This window comes from Balaenoptera acutorostrata, chromosome 18, assembly GCF_949987535.1.
Source record: "Balaenoptera acutorostrata chromosome 18, mBalAcu1.1, whole genome shotgun sequence".
Lineage (NCBI taxonomy): Eukaryota > Metazoa > Chordata > Mammalia > Artiodactyla > Balaenopteridae > Balaenoptera > Balaenoptera acutorostrata.
The window spans coordinates 3,796,776-3,817,344 of NC_080081.1; the positions used below are offsets into that span (position 1 = coordinate 3,796,776).

Consider the following 20,569-nt stretch of genomic DNA (forward strand, 5'->3'; position numbering starts at 1 on the left):
TACTTTTTTTTTTAACATCTTTATTGGCGTATAATTGCTTTACAGTGTTGTGTTAGTTTCGGCTTTATAACAAAGTGAATCAGCTCTAGATATACATATGTCCCCATATCTCCTCCCTCTTGAGTCTCCCTCCCACCCTCCCTATCCCACCCCTCTAGGTGGTCACAAAGCACCCAGCTGATCTCCCTGTGCTATGCGGCTGCTTCCCACTAGCTATCTATTTTACATTTGGTAGTGTATATATGTCCATGCCACTCTCTCACTTCGTCCCAGCTTACCCTGCCCCCTCCCTGTGTCCTCAAGTCCATTGTCTATGTCTGCATCTCTACTCCTGTCCTGCCCCTAGGTTCATCAGAACCTTTTTTTTTTTTTTTAATTCCATATATATGTGTTAGCATATGGTATCTGTTTTTCTCTTTCTGACTTACTTCACTTTTATTATCCATGTAACTTAATTGTATCTGTCCTTCACACATCTCAGGAGACCCACAATACTTCCAAGAAGTCTCCCCGGTCTATTCCAGTCTCACTGATCTGCCCTTTACCTGGGTCTCTCTGGCACTCACTATCTACCCCACTCTTGTTGGGACACACCCTCCTATGTTGCCTTGCTGTTTCCTCTGCTCATTTCCCGTCCCTCTGTACAGAGTGTGAATTCCAGAAGGTCAGAGAACATGCCTCGTGCTGGTTGGAGCTCATAGCTGGCACGACAGGGCTACAGGCACTGGATAAAGGGAGAAAGGGAAGGAAAGAGAGAAAGTGGAGGAAAGGGGGAAGGAAAGAGAGAAAGTGGAGGAAAGGGGGAAGGAAAGAGAGAAAGTGGAGGAAAGGGGGAAGGAAAGAGAGAAAGTGGAGGAAAGGGGGAAGGAAAGAGAGAAAGTGGAGGAAAGGGGGAAGGAAAGAGAGAAAGTGGAGGAAAGGGGGAAGGAAAGAGAGAAAGTGGAGGAAAGGGGGAAGGAAAGAGAGAAAGTGGAGGAAAGGGGGAAGGAAAGAGAGAAAGTGGAGGAAAGGGGGAAGGAAAGAGAGAAAGTGGAGGAAAGGGGGAAGGAAAGAGAGAAAGTGGAGGAAAGGGGGAAGGAAAGAGAGAAAGTGGAGGAAAGGGGGAAGGAAAGAGAGAAAGTGGAGGAAAGGGGGAAGGAAAGAGAGAAAGTGGAGGAAAGGGGGAAGGAAAGAGAGAAAGTGGAGGAAAGGGGGAAGGAAAGAGAGAAAGTGGAGGAAAGGGGGAAGGAAAGAGAGAAAGTGGAGGAAAGGAGGAAGGAAAGAGAGAAAGTGGAGGAAAGGAGGAAGGAAAGAGAGAAAGTGGAGGAAAGGAGGAAGGAAAGAGAGAAAGTGGAGGAAAGGGGGAAGGAGGAGGAGGAGAGGGGGAGGGCAGGGAAGGGGGGGAGGGACAGCAAGATGAGGAGGGATGAGGGATGAGGGATGAGGGATGAGGGATGAGGGATGAGGGCGGGGGAGCATGCATGCAACACGGGATGCGCCCATTACACAGGAAACTGAGTCCATCGGCCCAGATCCTGATCAACACCAATCCCCTACTGACTGGAAGAGGCGTGTCAGAGCATCTGCTGCCCGTGATCGCTGAGGAGAGAATGCTTACAGCCCCTGAAATAGCTTTACTTCTGAAAAGACACACTTTGATCCGGTTGAAATTTCATTTGTCTTCTTTCTTATTGAAGTATAGTTGATTTACAATGATTCAGGTATACAGCAAACTGATTCACATCCTTTTTCATCGCAGGTTATTACAAGATACTGAGTATAATTCCCTGTGCTGTACAGTAGGTCCTTGTTGTTTATCTCTTTTATATATAGTAGTGTGTATCTGTTAATCCCAATTTCCCAATTGATTCCTCCCCCCCCCCACCCCTTTCCCCTTTGGGAACCATAAGTTTGTTTTCTATGTCTCTGGGTCTATTTCTGTTTTGTAAATAAGTTCGTTTGCATCATTTTTTTAGATTCCACATATCAGTGATATCACATGAAATTTGTCTTTCTGTCTGACTTACTTCACTTAGTATGAGAATCTCTGGGTCCATCCATGTTGCTGCAAATGGCACTGTTTCATTCTTTTTTATGGCTGAGTAGTACTCCATTGTATATATGTACCACATCTTCTTTATCCATTCCTCTGCTGATGGACATTTGCTGCCATGTCTTGGCTATTGTAAATTTGTCTTCTACGCTTATGAACTGAACATGTCCATACCACAGAGTGTGTTAAAAGTTTATTGACTTAAACGTATCTGAGGCTGAGGAAAGTTTTAATGTATATTATAATTTAATAGAATTATAAAAATGTATCATATTCTCAATAGATTTTTACTCGCCAAGTTTCCTCCTTGACAAACACTGATTTTGTTCAGTATGCCATATTTTATCAATTCAAGGAATCGAGATCATTAATTGCCCCACATGAGTGCTTACTGGCAAGGTTCTTAAAAAATATAAGAATCTCGGGGCTTCCCTGGTGGTGCAGTGGTTGAGAATCTGCCTACCAATGCAGGGGACACGGGTTCGAGCCCTGGTCTGGGAAGATCCCACATGCCGCGGAGCAACTGGGCCCGTGAGCCACAACTACTGAGCCTGCGCGTCTGGAGCCTGTGCTCCGCAACAAGAGAGGCCGCGATAGTCAGAGGCCCGCGCACCGCGATGAAGAGTGGCCCCACTTGCCACAACTAGAGAAAGCCCTCGCACAGAAACGAAGACCCAACACAGCCATAAATAAATAAATAAAATAAATTTAAAAAACAAAAATATATAAGAATCTCAAATTCACAATGCAGATATAAAAAGTAATTCGAATATCCAAATAATAGATATAGTCTGCTAATATCTTTATTCACAAACACAAATTATATTTTTTTCAAGTAAAACGATCTAGGGATTCATTATGATTATAATTAAATATTTTTACTTATAGAGATATATAATAGTAATAAATATAGATATGTGCGTACATATAGTTTTGAAAATGACTTTCACATGCGTCATTTCATTTGATTCTCACTAAAACTGAAGCAGACCAGACAGATCTTATGATATGCACTTTCTGAAGTAGGACACAGTCACACAATGATATTAAGCGACTCACCCCAGGTCACATAGAGATAGGGAGAGAGGGAAGAAAGAAGAGAGGGAAGGAAAGAGAAATGGAAAACTAGTGAAAATGAATATGTTAAAGGCTTTACTCTCACTTATCTTATTTCCCCAGTGACAATATTCTCAAAATTCTAGTAAGGTTCTACCTTGTAAACTGATGGTCCCAGAGTGACAAACTCAAGGACAAAAGGTAGGCTTCCTTTAGATGTGGTTTATTAAATCAAAGTCTTTATTAAAAACAGATTTGTACTAAAATGTACAAATGCTCAATTTTTCACAACTTGTATTTTTAGTTTATTTATGTAATGCCAATATTGCCAGTTCCTTCTTTTTAGGGAAAGAGGAGAGAAGAGAGCCTTTCCCTAGCACATTTTCTCTGAATCTCAGAAATGGTCTTCCCATTATTATTTTTACATAATGTCCATTTATGATATAGCTTTTATAAACTATTAAGAAATGATTTGGCCTTTGGGTAAAAGTTGTTTTGTTTTGGTTTTTTTCTTGATATATGTGTGTGTATGAGACAGAGAAAGAAAGGCCGGGGGGAGGAGAGAGATTTTACATATTGCTTAGTTTGGCCAAATAAATCTTATATTTACTATTTTTTACATTGTTGAAATTTGTATATGATATCCATATAAATTCGCTCATATATGGAGTATATTTACCCAAGCAAGAATAAATGAAGTGTAGTTAAATCCAGAGCTTGGAAAAAAGAAGGAAGGAGGGGAGGAAGGAGGGGAGGAAGGAGGGGAGGAAGGAGGGGAGGGAGGGAGAGAAGGAAGGGAGGAAGGAGATAGATTTCTTTCCTGCAGGACAGTCACCAGCCTGTTTTGTCTTTATAAAGCAGGCTGCGTTCGGAGGAGAGGGCCGGCTTCCTCAGAGCACTATTGGCGAGTTACAAATTGTTATTGGCCACTGACCTGGAGCCAGCTGCTGCGCAAGATTAAACTCTTCCGTGCTCACCAGTGCGAAACCTGGACTTCTTGCCTCTGGTAAGATGATCTTGATGCAGATCTGAGAAAGTTATTATGCTACTGATATCTTGAGCATATAAAAATATTTAAGCAATAGGATTTCTTTTTCATTCTATTTTCTTGACACTTCTGAAGCAGCATCTACTCCAAACTGCTTAGGGGTAGTGTTTCTTGTTTTAAGTACACCAATCTGAGGTCACATCACTAAGTTCATGTCTATCCTTTGACCTGATAGAAATTTGTAATTCTATTAAATTGTCTTAGAAAAGTAAAATATTCACCGAGTTTCTAAAGCATCTTGGATTCTGACACTCCACTGTAATTCCTACTTTTATCAGTCAAGATGATTCTGAGGTAAGTAAGCTAGAGCTCTAAAGAAGGCCCCATAAATGGTTATTCCCTATGGAATATGATTTTGCACAACTCTTTTTAATGTGTCTATCCTTAGGGGTTACTCTTTCCTTTGTTTTGACTTCATCCCTTTTTCATGTAATGATTATTCACAGGCAAAACAGGTGCAACTGTCTCAGTCACATTACACATAGTAAATGGAAGCTATAATTCAGGAGTAAGAAATACCTCTCTGTTCAAGTTGTAGAGAAATCCTTTCAGCAGGATATTTAAGGTTGCCCAGGATTTCCCTGATGGGGGCTGTGAATTTTTCCTGCCTCTTTTGAAAGGGAGATATACTGAGAAGACTCTAAAGAGCCATCATCTAAATTCAGGACATCGAGACTTCTAGCGAGATGTTCTTCCCATTTCTGTTTGAAACTTTTTTGATAGTGAGCTCCCTATGTTTGAAAATTGTCTTTTCCTTTCCTTGGATCTATTAGAGCTCATATTTACATTAAATTATGAGGCACGTGGAGTATGCCTTAATACAATCTTCTTCCATCCTTTCCATTGGTCCAAGGTTGACTACCAAAAGATAACAAAATAGGTATAATAATAGTTTTTCTACATGAAAGGTACAACATTCTCCCTGCCCTTTTCTAGGGTAAACCTTCCCAGGATAAACTTTTCCATTGCTCTATACAGGTTTAACCAATCTAGCTTATTTCCTCTGTATATGTTCCAGCTTGTCACATCCTTAATTATATAAGACCCCCTGCAATGAATATACTACTCGGAATGTGAACGCATCTACTTAGGACATTAGATATTAGTTTCAATTTCTATAGCACATCTGCATTTATCCTGGTGACACTGGGCTCATATGTTGAGCATTAGACAACCAACAGTCGTATATTTATTCCAAATGTTCTGTTGTCAGGACATGTATTTGACATTCTGAACTTGTGCCACTGATATGTTGAATCCACCAAAAAGGCTTACAATTCTCCCTGATAAATTCTCCCTTGTTAACCTTGGCCCCAAATATCAACCTATCAAGATGTTTAAAATGTTTATCTAAATCATCTGAAATATCCATTTTTATAACTCAGCCCTTCCCTCCTAGGTATACATCATCCATTCATCTAGGAGACATGCCAGGACTAACCAGAGTAGCATCATTCATGATATACCCAAACTGCAAACTAAAACTCCAAAGCCCAGCAACAGTAGAATGGATAAATACATTCTGGTATATTCCTAAGAAGACTTATATCCATCAGCGAAACTGAATAACCTACAACTCATGCAAGAAACATCAATGATTCCATTCACATAAAGTTCACAATCCGTCTGAAGAAAGCCACAGTGTTCAGGTGTGCAGAGATGATGAAACTATACGAAAGAGAGAATGAAATAAATACCATAAAAGTAAGGACAGTGGGTAGTGGAGTTGCTTACAATAGTTTATTTCTAGATACATGAGTTTACCTTATAATAATTTGTTAAGCATGTTAAATTTGTTAATTTGTTATACTCTTGATATATGCATTTTCTCTACAGTGTTATAACTGTCAAAATACATTAAAACTACATTAAAAGAATTAATTAGAATGGTCATTCTTTTATAACCCACAAATATTCTAGGTCAGAGGTAGTATGTGGTGAGGGGTGTGTTTCAGGTGCTGTTTGATCATGGTGTAAGCCCCTTTCTCAGCTCATTCAAATTCTCCTCCGTCTTGTGGTAGCTTTATTCATAGGCTATTTCTGTCATGATAGCAACAATGACCACAGTGGGACAATGTGTGTCCATGGGGGAGAGAGGCTGGGAGAGAGTCTGGGATTAGTGGTGGGGGGGGGGGGGCTTGCTCTCAATAATGGAAGAAAAGTCCTGAGCCACACTTGGTTGGATCACATTCTTAACCCTGGAAAATCGCCAGAGCAAGCAGAACACTGTTATTAGTATTATTATGCTGATAAACCAAAGCCAATCATGGTCTACTTCCAGAGTTTGATTTGGGTTAACTGCACCCAAACCAAGTGAGTATCGTGCAATGGAAAAAAGAGTGAAATGAATAGTGATTTATATGCAATCACATTGTACACATACATGTATAATCATACACACCCATACATATAGAAAATGTTACGGAGGGGTATACACCAAGGTATAAGAGTACATTTCCACACAGTACTGTATATAAAATAGATAAACAACAAGGACCTACTGTAGAATACAAGGAACTATATTCAATATCTTGTAATAATCTACAATGGAAAAGAATCTGAAAAAGAATATATATATATATATATATATATATATATATATATATATATAAAAATGGAAAAGAATCTGAAAAAGAATACACGTGTGTGTGTGTGTGTGTGTATATATATATATATATATACACATTATATACATATGCATAACTGAATTACTTTGCTGTACACCTGAAACTAACACAACATTGCTAATCAACTATACTCCAATAAAAAAAGAGTACATTTCCATATAGTAGAGGGAATACAAATTATTTCATTTTTTTCTTTTGATTTATACCTACTTTGCAGTGTTTATATAACAGTCATATACCTGTCTCTGGTTTCTGCATTAGTGTGACTTCTACTCTTTTCAGGCTGTATGTGTATCTTACTACTGATGTTTGTCTGGGATTCCATTTCTGTCTCCGATTCCTTAATGATCTGACCTTGATCAATCCACTACTTAGAATTTTTCCTATAATTATCAGATCTCTCCAACTATGTCTCATTAAAGTTGATCTCTGATTGCCCAAAGCTGACACTAGTCAATTAACTATTTTGCTCTGCAGGCAACCTGGCTCAGTTCAACCTCCCTTACCTCACCATGTTCCCCTGTTCACAGATATGGGCCACAGTCGATCAGGGCAATGATGCCTTCTGTCAAACCCAAGAAAGTTTTCCAGATGCCTTGCTAAAATCAAACTAAACTCCAGTCTCTGGAGTGACATTAGCAAGACAGTGACATTAGCAAGAAGCCTCAGCCCTTATTTGCCCACAGAGACACTGGCTTTGACAGAATAAGAAGCAAACTTTGACAGGATTTAATGAAGAAGAGTGACCCAAAAGTCGCAGGAGATATCAATATCTGTGTGATGGTTAATTTTACGTGTCAATTTGAGTGGGCCATGGGGTTCCCAGGTTAAACAGTGTTTCTGGGTATGTCTGTGCAGCTCCTTCCCGATAGGATTAGCATTTTACTTGGTAGACTCAGTAAAGTGGATGGCCTCCCCAGTGTGGGTGGGCACCATCCAATCCCTTGAGAACCTGAATAGAACCAAAGGCAGAGGAAGAAGGAATTCATCCCTTATTCCTACATACCTGTTTGAACTGAAATATCTCATCTTATCTCCTCTTGCCTTTGGACTGAGATTTACACCATCTGCTCACCTAGTTCTCAGGCTTTCAGACTAAGAATGAATTACACCACCAGCTTTCCTGGCCCTTCAATTTGCAGATGGTGTACCATGGGACTCTTTGGCCTCTAAATTGCATGAGACAATTCCTAATAAAAAAATCTCCTTTTCTATCCCATTGGTTCAATTTCTTTGGATAACCTTGACTAATATATCCCCACTTTCAATAATGGCTAGAACAACCAGACAGAAGACCAACAAGGAAAGAGAGCACTTGAACATTATAGACCAATACATCCTAACAGACATATACAGAACACTCCACCCACCAAGAGCAGCATACACATTTTTCTCAAGTACACACAGAACATTCTCCAGAATAGATCACATATTAGAATACGTTAGACCACAAAACAAGTCTTACAAATGTAAGAAGATGGAAATCATACCAACTGTCTTTTCTGACCAAAACAGAATGAAACTAAAAAATCAATATCAGAGGAATAACTGGAATATTAACAAATATGTGGAAATTAAACAACATACACTTGAAATACCAGTGGGTCAAAGGAAACATCACAAAGGAAATTAGAAAATACCTTGAGAAAAATAAAAGCAAAAACACAACATACCAAAACTATGGGATGCATTAAGTCAGTACCAAGAGAAAAGTTTATAGCAGTAAACACCTACATTCAAAAAGAAGAAAGATCTTAAGTCAACAACATAACTTTACACATCAAGGAACTAAGGTGAAAGAAAAGCACAAACTGAGCCAAAAATTAGCAGAAGGAAGGAAATAATAAAGATTAGAGCAGAAATAAATGAAATTGAGAATGGAAAAAAATAGGATCAATGAATCCAAGAGTTGTTTTTGGGGGACTTCTCTGGTGGCGCAGTGGTTAGGAATCCACCTGCCAATTCAGGGGACATGGGTTCAATCCCTGGTCCAGGAAGATCCCACATGATGTGGAGCAACTAAGCCCGTGCGCCACAGCTACCCTCTAGAGCCTGCGAGCCTGCCCTCTAGAGCCTGCAAGCCATAACTACTGAGCCCACGTGCCACAACTACTGAAGCCCGCATGCCTAGAGCCTATGCTCCACAACAAGAGAGGCCACCACAGTGAGAAGCCCGCGCACTGCAGCAAAGAGTGGCCCCCACTCACCGCAACTAGAAAGCAGGCCTGCACGCAGCAACAAAGACCCAACGCAGTCAAAAATAAATAAATAAATAAAAATTTATGGAAAAAAGGGTTGTTTTTTGAAACGATCAATAAAATTGACAAACCTTTAGCTAGACTACGAACAAACAGAAAACTCAAATACATAAATGAGAAATGAAAGAGGAGATATTGCAACTAATGTCACAGAAATAAGAAAGCGTATAAGAGACTACTATGAACAGTTACATGCCAATGTTGGATAACCTAGTAGAAATGAATAAATTTCTAAAACATACAACATGCGAATACTGAATCATAAAGAAACAAAACATTTGAGCAGACCTCTACCTAGTAAGGAGACTGAATTAGTAATCAAAAACCTCCAAACAAAGAAAATCCCAGGACCAGATGGCTTCACTGGAGAATTCTACCAAACATTTAAAGAAGAATTAAAGCCAATCCTTCTCAAATTCTTCCAAAAAGTTGAAGAGGAAGGAACATTTTATGAAGCCAGTGTTACCCTTATACCAAGCCAAAAATACTACAAAAAAAAAAACTGCAGACCAATATCCATGACACATACTGATGTAAAAATCCTCAAAAAAATACCAGCAAACTGAATTCAACAACACATTAAAAGTATAATAAACCTCAAAAAAATACCAGCAAACTGAATTCAACAACACATTAAAAGTATAATAAACCATCCCATAAATGGGATTTACTCCTGAGATGCAAAGATGTTTCAATACATGAAAGTGAATTAATATAATAACTACATTAACAAAACAAAGGATAAAATTCACACGATCATCTCAAATGACACAGAAAAAGCGCTTGACAAAAGTCAACACTCATTCATGGTAAAAATGCTCAACGAACTAGGAACAGAAGGAAATTACCTCAACATAAAAAGCCATATATGAGAAGCCCACAGCTAACATCATACTCAATGGTGAAAAAACTGAAAGTTTTTCCTCTAAGGTCAGGAAGAAGGCAAGAATGTCTATTCCTATCACTTCTATTCAACATAGTACTGAGGGTCCTAGCCAGAGCAATTAGGCAAGAAAAAGAAATCAAAGACATCCAAATTGAAAAGGAAGAAGTAAAATTATCTCTGTCACCAACAAGTTCTTATTTATTAATCATAATCAAGTCCACCATAGCACTTCTTCTCATTACTTAGATTTTGCAACAATAAGCTTGCTAGAAGGCAACTCAAACTTTTTAAAGTAACCTAGACTTTCACAGAATGAAACTTTCCACAGAAGTCTTAATATAGTAAAGTCTTCTCCACGGCAGGCTAACAGCACCTGCAGTTCATGAAGTCCTGCTTGGTGATAAGCCCTGAACTAAGGAGATACTGAAAATTTTATCTAATTTAATCCCACGTTTAACCCTACAACACAGGCACTTTGCTCATCCCATTTCACAGATGAGGCCTAGAAAGGGTTTCCACATGTATACATGGTCCCAGAGAAGTAGAAATAGAACTGGAATTCCAACATATGCTTGTTCACCTCAAATTCACCCTCTCATTGACCATTTATACTACATTGTGATTTCATGCCTCAATGCCTCTGTTACCCCCTATATTAGAAAAACTCTACTTACCATCTTTATTTGAACTGTCATGTATCTATAGCTTCAGCAAACCCCTTCCTGAGAAATCATGTATCTCAGGTCCACTCTGAAACACTGTTATTCCTTTCTACATGCTATAAAGTGAAAATAGTAACCTAAAACTGTATGAAATATTTCACAGTACTCTGTTCAACTAAATTTCTTTCTTCCTTATGTCAAAGTTCTTTTGTCTTGCTTTTGCATTTAGTTTTAAATCACTGAAATAAATGTAAAGTGAATGACTTTCTGTTCCAAATTATAAAGATAAAAGGCATATTAATATACTTTTTAAAAGAAGATTTGGGAGTTCATGAAATGATTTCTACCCAGGGACTCCCAATCACATATTACTGAGCTGCTTATAATCAAGAATCTAAATTAGAAAGAAAATGAGTAAGTCTGAATAAGACTTTATCATTCACAAAGGGATTATTTAATATTTCAAATGTGTTCATTAAAGGCACACAGTGCCAGAGGCTAGAGGCTTTAACCTCCCAAGCTTATTTTTAATTCCAGTAATAAAATGAAAAAGAATGCATTCAACACTTTATTTATAGAAAAAGGGATATTCACATGCCTATTTTTTATGTATAATTCAATTCCCCTTATAAGAACTTGAACATCAAACTCACCCTTATCCATACCTACAATCATATTTTTTAACCAAAAATGCCCACAGTGATTCTTATGAGGACTTACCTGATTTAACAACATTACTTAATACTAGTGATGTCTATCATGGCAATTATTCATGGATAAGTGAGAAGCATCAAAAGCTGAAGAAATAAATACACAATCTCAACCATCTGAATAAGGTATGGGTTATGCCTTCATTTTTTCTTCTTAAAATTCAGTAAATCAACTTATCTTAACGTGTCTAGTTTTTCCTGGTATTACAATTATTTACCAAAGTCAGTTTCCACATAAATTTGACTAATTACACTTCAGGTCCCATTGTTCCTCTAGAACAGACACTGCAAAGATTTTCTGCAAAGTGCAAGATGGCAAATATTTTAGGCTACAAGGGCCACAGGGTCTCAGTAGGTCACACATCCTTTGTTTATTGTTTTTTATTTGTTTTTACTATCCTTTAAAATATAAACAGTGTGTCTAGCTTACAGGCTGTACACAAGCAGGACACAAGTTACATTTGGCCCTTGGGCTACAGTTTGTTGCCCCTGGCTGTGATGGTTTCTTATAAGGCACTTGTTAAAGAGGAAAAAAATTTTTTTTTCTCTTAAGGAGAAAGAACCTGGATTTTTGCTGACTGATAAGAGCACAAGGTTTAATAACTAAACTTCTATGCAGCTTGATCTCCCACAAGCTAGCGGTACAACTCTGAATAAATTACTCAGTCTCTCTGGGTTTTCTTTTCTGATTTATCTGTAAAATGAGCAGATGATTTTCATGGGAGGGTGAAGGAGATAGAGAGTCAGAGAGATCCATGGGTCTCTCTGGGTAGGATGTGGGGTGATGGGAGAGAGGAGAGCTGCAGTAAAAAGTGGGACGAAGTTCCACGTGATCAGAGCTTGGGCGCTGTGGGAGCTGGAATCTCCAAAGGGCGTTTTTAGGCAGCTTGCCTTCTGCCACGTGCAATGCTTATACCCATTCACGTAACATCTACAAAATCTAGACACTTACACAGAGATGAATAAGGAAGTCTTAATCACAACGCAGCCGTAAGTCAGACATTCAACCAGAGTGGGTAGCACTAAGGGTTAGTGTTACCAAGTCCAAGTTCCTACAGCTCGCCACAGGACAAGCCAATAAATCGAGAGATGAGTTGCCGGGGCAAGGAATACCAACTTTATTCGGAAAGCCAGCCGACAGAGAAGATGGTGAACTGGTGTCCCAAAGAACCATTTTGCCTGAGATAGAATTCAGGCTTCTTTTATACTAAAACGGGAGGGAGTAGAGTCAAACATTTCCTGATCAGTCTTTGGAGGGGATGTGTTAATTTCTTCCTGCCTGCAAGCCATTCACAGGTGAGCTTGGTCAGGATGTCTCCTGTGAGCTAAACAGAGGAATCTTAGCTTAACACTCACTACCTGGGAGACAGGGTCCCCAGAGATGGGCCAGTATGTAGAATTTAAGCTTACAGGCAACATCCCTTTAGCAATGAACTTGTAACAGAATACAAAAGGTTCTTCCCTATTACATTAGCACAAGATGTACCTGCAGTAAGGAGAGGTCAAAAGAGGGACAGCTCTGGGGGGAATTTCTGGGGGAAGATGTTCTGGATTTGACTCCAGCTGAGCCAAGAGAGAAGCAGCGCATTCCCAGCATGAAGGAGCATGCATAAAGTCTGTGCATTAAGAAACGCTAAGTGCCACATGGAGGATTACAGGAGGCTCGGTGTGGTCCTGGTAGGGGAGGTGAGTCAGGAGAGCGGAGAGGAGGCTGGAGGGTGGGCAGGATGGAGTCAAGAAGGATGATGCAGGTCATGCAGAGGAGCACACGCGCCACAGGGTGGGTGACAGGAAATCACTGAGGTCTTTTCAGCAGGAGGTCTCAGGGCCAAATTCACACTTATGATAAACCACCCCGGCATCTGTAAGACTGGATGTGAGGGGGCAGGATAGAGCAGGAAGATGAATTAGAAACTGAGCCTTAGCCCTGGCATGGCGTGACGAAGCCCTGGCTAAAAGGTCATAAAAGGGCAGAATAGAGAAGGTTAATCTCAGCAATACTTGTAAGATAGATTGTAAAGACTTGAGGACTGATGTGGGAAGTTGGGGGAGGGAAAGGGAAGAGCGAATAAATGAGGAGACTGTGGATGGTGCTTCCACCACTGGGGCTGGAAAGAAAACCCAGGAATCACAGAGGCGGGCATGGAGACAGTTAAGCGAGACTATGGACTCCAGGGTGGGCATGTGAAGTCAGACGCGGTGTGGAACACCCAGGAAGGATGGAACATCCGGGTAAGGTGTCCTGCAGGCAGACACGTGTCAAAAAGAAGTCGGGATCGGGGCTGCAGGTCTGGAGCTCGGCCACATGCATGTAGAGAACGGAGGAGAAACCTCGTGCAACATGGAAAGTAGGAGAAGCAAAGGTCCAAAGGGAGAGCGTGGAAGAACCGTCACGAGGAGATGGACAAGGAAAGCAGAGCCAGGGAAGGAGACACAGAGGAGCCAGGAGCAGCTAAAGGTGACACCTGGCTGTCCAATGCTGGCCACTGGGCGGGACAGAAGCGCGGGCACAGGTCCGGCAGCATCGCCTGAATCGAAGCTGAACGGCAAAGGGCGGAGGGATGAACTCTAAGGAGGTGGAGTGACGCCGACACTCAGCCCAGGTTCTTCCACAGCCACAGAAATAAACACGTTGCAGAAATTATAAAGACCAAGCTATTGAAAAGAGTTCTTTTTAACACGGTTGTCCATAAAGTATTGTAATCCTGTGTAAAACGTAAAATAAATCAGTTGATAAGATCCTGCCATCCACACTTCATAATCTCTTCAAAAATACCAATATTTTTTTATGCATACTTTTGGCTACAGCTAGATAATGTGAATCTAAACTTCCTTAAACAAATAGCCTGGTTTATTGTCAAGTCTTCCCAGTTACTATGATCAAACATGAAAGAAACCAAGTAAGAAAATCTTTGCAGATTCGTATACAAGATAAGGAAGAGGTGACTCTAGCAGGTGGAGGAGACTCCGTGTGATCTCCTGAATGACCACTGTGCTGTGGATGGCAAAGGCAGTCGGCATGGAAATGCCTCGGGGCTGGTGGGCAGAGCCCTACGTCCCACCCCAGACTCTGATTCTGCAGGTCTGAGGCTGGCTAAGGACTCCACTCTATAGGCACCTCTGGGGGATCCAGAGTTAGCACATTACCCTAGTCCCTAGGGGTCCATGACCTTCCTTCCTAAGTCAAGTTACTGTGTACGCGAAAGGCTGCTCATTCTCAGGAGACATCACAACAAAACTGTTAATAAGCATTTACCATTTTACTTCGTCTAAAAATCACTGACTTTGAAAAAAGTCCATGCTTCAAGTGGGCAGCTGAGTATCAACGCTCAGTTTAAATAAACTCATCCATTCAGTATATTCTAACGGCACTGACTGAATTCTTATTGAGGACCACATCCCAGGCCCGCAATTGAGACAGGAAGGTGAAAACAGAGCTGAGGAAGGCAAACTTACAACATCATAATTGCCCACCTGTAGGTGAGCCCTGGAAGAGCACCCAATTTTGCCTGGGGTCACCTCTACAAGGGACAAGGAACGCTATTCAGAGATCCGAAATAGGAAATGTAGAATCAATGACCACGCCCACCGCGCATCCTTCCAGGGGCAGTTGTGAGGATCAAGGGAGAACTTCCGCGGAAAAGCATCCTACAAAATGATCAGATGTTATTACCATGAGAATCTCAGTTTCTAAGGGAGAAGACACTTTACTTCCTATGACTGCTTCCTCACCTCCATGCATTTCAGGAGAAAATTATCCTTTTTTACCGCTTGGAGCTTGTTTTTGTTTTTGTTTTTGTTTCTGGCCCACATGGGTAAATTGTATGCCTTTTTAATCTAAATAAATAATTTTCATTTAAAGGTTTCCTGTTCTCTTGACATGCTCACTCTTTGCTCTCTGGAATTCCTACAGGACAGTGTGTTATTCCTAGTACAGAGAAAAATATAGAACAAAGGAGTGGCCAGAAGAAGGGTTGGCAGAAGGAGAAACACATGGGAAAGGAGTGAGGAGAGGAGAGGGAGATCACTGATATAAACACTTGCCAACTACAAACACCCTACCTTCCCACCTGACGGACACTCCTGTTTGGTGGAAAGAGCAAAGCCTAGTAACCTTGCCAAGATCAAGTTCTGTGATCTTGAACAAAATGACCCAAGTCCTCTGGGCCTCCTGTTTTTCATTTACAGTACTGGGGCTTGAGCAGGTCATCTTACAAGTTCCTTCTCACCCAGCGTTTTCTCATTCTATAAACATGAGCTGTCAATGGCCAGGGTTTGCCCTGATGATAAGACCCCAAAGGGGCAGATACACTTGAGGTGCTCAGCTAACTACAGGCTCAAATTCAAAGAAACATCATATTAAAATATCCCAGTTCTACTGCAATATCTTTTGTCACGTATGCCAATGTTTTAACAAATTTAATGATCTGCAAGTCACGTACATACATATAGGTACGCACATATACGTATGTATAATATACAATCACATATGCATTATATGTGTTATGGTTTTACTCAACAGATTGCATTGTTTGATTTCTTAAGGAGGAGGAAAGGTTTCTATTTTTATTCAATCTCCCTCAATAACATTCATACTCTGCAGTGGGCTTATATTCAGTGGACACTCTCCTTTATCTGCAGGAGTGCTGATTTACCCATAGATCACATTAATGGCCCAGCCCAGTAGCTACTGGAGCTGTTATCTTCAAGCATTCTCAGACCAGAGGAAACAAATCTTTAAAGTACTAATTGCACGTGCAAACTAAACTAGCTATTTCAGATTAACATATACACACTACTATCTATAAAATAGATATCCAACAAGAAGGACCTACTATATAGCACAGGGAACTATACTCAATATTTTGTAATAACCTTCAAGGGAAAAGAATCTGAAAAAGAATATATATATATAAATATATATATATATAAACTGAATCACTGTGCTATACACCTGAAACTAACACAACACTGTAAAACAACTATACTTCAATTTAAAAAAATACCTTAGCTATTTTAGTGTGTACTAAACAAATCATTTCACTCTTCCAATTTTCACAGGACATAGATAAGCTCAACCATACCATTATGTCCTTTAGATAAAATCGTATTGATTAAACTTATTTTTCCTTTAATAAATAAATATCACACTCCGAATGATCTTTATAGCAAGTAATATATCCCTGGGGCATATTAGTACTGTCTCTAAAGCAATGGCATACATTCTGATTTCCCAAAAGTCCGTCAACTATAACCTCATATGCGCACACAGGTTGATCACGTGATTAGGGACCATGGCAGCTAATGTTAAGTACATGCCACATATGCTTGTATAATTTTAATAAAGTAAACAACTTGACACAGACAAACAGACATGTTCTGGAGGACCCTTAACCCAAGGATGACAAATTACCTTCAAAGCCTTTAAACATATCCAAAGCAAAATTTAATTTATTCTAGCAGCTATGCAGTAATCCCATAAAGAGGCAGGTGGGCCTGTGGTTGCTCCCTTCCCAGTCCCATGGCTTTGCTTTCAGGACCTCACAGACAACTTTGGAGTCTCTTGTTCTTCCTCTCGATTCTAAGGCAATCACTAGGAAATTCATGGATGGAGTGTAGCGGCTTCATAAATATCCCCCAAGAACCCAAGGCAAACATGTGCGAGACATTTTCACTTTCACCTGAGCAGAGATTCCAGACATCTCACGAGCTTCTAGAAGAAAGCCACTCAGGGAGGATCAGCGGTTCCCGGAGCGCTGGCACTTGGAAGGATAAAGACCGCCCCGCGCGCCTGCCTTTCTGCCCATTGACTGCTCTGGCTAATTCACAGCAGCTAAGTTTCCTTGGCCCTGCTGAGCAAAAGACAACCCCTCCTCCTCCAATGCCTAAACAATTCTTTCGAGTGGCAAACGCGGAACACCCAATTTAAATGCCCCTGGATCATTCCCCCCACACAGAGGTCTGAGGCACGAGTGAGTAGCTACAGCTTTTCGATAAACGACAGAAATGCTAAGAGAACTTGATGAAAATCATGTCCATCACCTTTCGTGGGTATACCAGGGACCAATTAAGCCCAGCGCTTTCACAGACCGCTTCGGTTTCCCCCAGCCAGGGAAGATGAGGCGCGAGCGGCGGGGGAAGCAGCAGCCACAAACCAAGAGCCCGGGGCGGGTACCGCGCCACCCGCCGAGTTGGCCCCCCCTGTCGCCGCCGGGCCTCTGAGACAATGGAGCTGACATTGTCCCGCGGGGGTCGCGGCCAGGGGTCAGTACAACAGTGGAAAAGGCGACAGCCTGGGGGCCCTCCTTCACTCCCACATCTTTGTTCTCTGAAGTAGTCGCTCTTTTTCGTCCCCGAAGAAAAAGAGAAAGAGGGCGAACCCCCGCCGCCCCCCAGGAGTGGCCGTGTAGGGGACCGCGCCGCCCCTCGCATCTCCCGCGGCAACGAGAGGCTTCCGGCCCCTCTCAGCTGCCAGGTTGTCGTCTTCTCCGGGGCTGGGTCCAGAGTTCGGAGGGTTTCTGCCCTCAGCCCGCGGCCACACACCTCCCCGCGTCCCTCTCCGGGAAAGGGCCCGCCAGCCTCCTCTCCACGCCCCCCGCTCCGCCCTGGGACTCCGCTGGGGACCCGGCGACGCAGGTGCGAGCAGCCCGCGCCCTCCCGGAGTCGCCCCGCCGACCTCCGGACCCGGAGGCCAGGCTGCCGAGCCAAGGGCCCCGCGCACGGCGCCCGCCGCCGCCCTTACCTGCTGGAGGAGGGTCCGCCGGAGCCGCGACCCCGAGACTCGGTTCCTGGGGCGCCCCGCGAGGGTGCGCGGTGCGCGGGTCCCCTGCGCCCGGGGCCGCGGCGCGCTCGGGGCGGGCGCGGTGCGCGCAGCCCGGCCGGCGGGGCCGGCGTGGCGGTCGGAGCCCGGCGTCTGCGGCCACGCTCGCCCCTCCCCGCGCGCCCGTCGGCCACGGGCTGCGCTCGGGCTCCCGGGGGCGCCGCTCCGCCCGCCGTCGCTCTGCGCGTCTCTCCCGCCTCCCTCCGCGCCCGCCCGGCGGCCCCTCCGGGGCGGCCGCCTCCTTCCCACGCTCTCGCGCGCTGAGGCCGCGCCTCTCTCTCCTCTCCCAGCTCCTCCGGTCCTCCCCTTCGGGCTCTCCCGCCTCCCGCTTGGCTCCGAATCTAAGAATGGGGCTCACTCTGCAAACTTTTCCGTCCGGACTTTGCAAGAAGCGAGGCAGCAGGAGGGGAAGGGGGTGGCCCGGACGCGGGTCCCCTGCGCAGTGGCCCAGAGCTGCGACCTGGCGCGGGCATCCCCCTTGGGCAGTCCGATCGGAACAAAGGCCAACTCGGGGGCTGTGGCAGTTGTCACCGGAGGAGATGAGTGACCCTTTTTAAAGATACAGAGGCCATAACAGTCCGTCCCCCTCTGGTATTTGAGAGCCTCTGAGATTCTCCTGAAATCTGCTCCAGAATACGAACTGCAGCTTGGGACGACGAGCACGGGCAAGGAAAAGCCTTTCTCCAGGCAACTGCGCTCAATGGTAGTTTTCATGACAAAATAGAAAGCTTCCCTCCCCACTCCCCAAAATCTTGTTTTTGGTTGGTTCTGTAAACATGTTTCACTGCCCACATTTTGCCGTGAGGGCTATATTCTATAATAATTCTAGGGTTAATGTGATATATATACACAGATATATATATATATATATATATATGCATACATAGATATACAGATATATATGCATATGTACAGATGTGTATGAAAACATATGTACAGATATAATATATAATAGCAGAGAGTCTTGTATATAACACATACTCAAGAACTGTTTATTCCAATGAGACCATAACCGTGTTAATCATTAGTTATTGGATATATTTGCATAAATCATATACATGGGTATATAAAGAAGACCTAGAGATCTCTGCCTGGAATGTAAGTTTCATTCTTAAATGACATTATACCACTGCATGTTCAGGAAAGGATTAAATAATGATTCTGAGATACCGATTTAATTTTCACTCATATTTCATATTTTTCTGTTATTTGAGATACAGTTTTTGAATTTCAAGCTTGGATCAATGAAATGAATTCATTTATCTTGTAACTACATGAGACTTATCTGGAGATGCTTTCCCTGTATAATGTGACAAGATTGGAGGCCCGAGTCAGGTTTAATTCTTATAAAAATAATTTACAAAATCATTGAATTTATCAAAGCAATTTAACAATAGTACTAAGAATAATGTAGACTAGTAAGAATGAGTAGGAATTAAAAGTAAAATATTTCAGCACCTAATAGAAGTGGGCTGTGAGGACTATTCCCTATTTCTATGTTTATTGTGTTGTATAATATGTGAAACCATTCCATTTCTCTCCATATGGTAAAATTTGTATAGTAGAAGAACCTTCCCCAGAGCTAACCTACCAAAAGATAGCTCTGGTAACTAGCACTTAAACTCTATACACATCAAATAAAAGGGGCCTATTAAAATACTAACATGGATTCAGCATGAGCATTTAGGCTCTGTATGGCTAACACCCTTACAGTTCTCAAATATAGGCTATATGTTTGTACCTATCATATATCTGTTTCTAGATTAGCAGCTTATAGTTATAAGAAACTAAAAGAAAAATATGTACATAAGAACCCATAAATCGTAAACAAGATCACGTTTGTATTCTAGCCATTCCCATCACATTCTACATCATGTAGTCATAACAGTGGCTTCAAATACACAGCTGACTTTGTTAAGGTTTTAAAAAATGATTTTGCTAGCCAAGCATATAGGCAATATATTATTAAGAATGCCAATATTGGTTCAGTTCCCAGAGGTAATTTTTCTCTTTAAAGTGAGATATAAACTCTGGTTTACCATTGGCAAGCACTGTGTTTACAAGGAGACATCCGATTCTAGAAAGAGCAATTCTTTTGCTAGCACAGAAACGGGCATTATCCAGCTTTGCAACCCCAGGAGGTACATGGTAGTAAAAGAGGATTGCCTTAAACAGAAGCCCAGACACAGCTACTTTCACATCCTAATTTAAAGTTTTTGTCACTTTTCAGAACATAAATAATTAGCTTCATCTTATGGAAAAGTGTGTGCAGTGAATTCTTTGTATTTTATTACGCTCATATAATCCACTGTGCCTCTTACATACCTTTGTCAAATGAACTGGAAACTTAAAAATGGAAATACAGTAAGTTGCCAATTCTTAACATTTTGGGGAAACAGAGACATTCATTTCCTGTAAAATAGCATGTCTAGATTAAAGTTATGTCCCTAAAAGTATGTGACAGCAAAAG

The 20,569-nt window shown here is 41.8% G+C and overlaps 1 protein-coding gene across 1 annotated transcript in view; it reads right to left on the reverse strand.

The window, feature by feature from the left end:
• Positions 1-18,052, reverse strand: part of MYO16 (myosin XVI) — a 545,489-nt gene extending 527,437 nt beyond the window's left edge. Inside the window, exon 1 of the mRNA XM_057532523.1 lies at positions 18,022-18,052. The gene's annotated coding sequence lies outside the window, so the exon portion shown is untranslated. The remainder of the gene's footprint in view (positions 1-18,021) is intronic.
• Between the last annotated feature and the right edge of the window lie 2,517 nt (positions 18,053-20,569).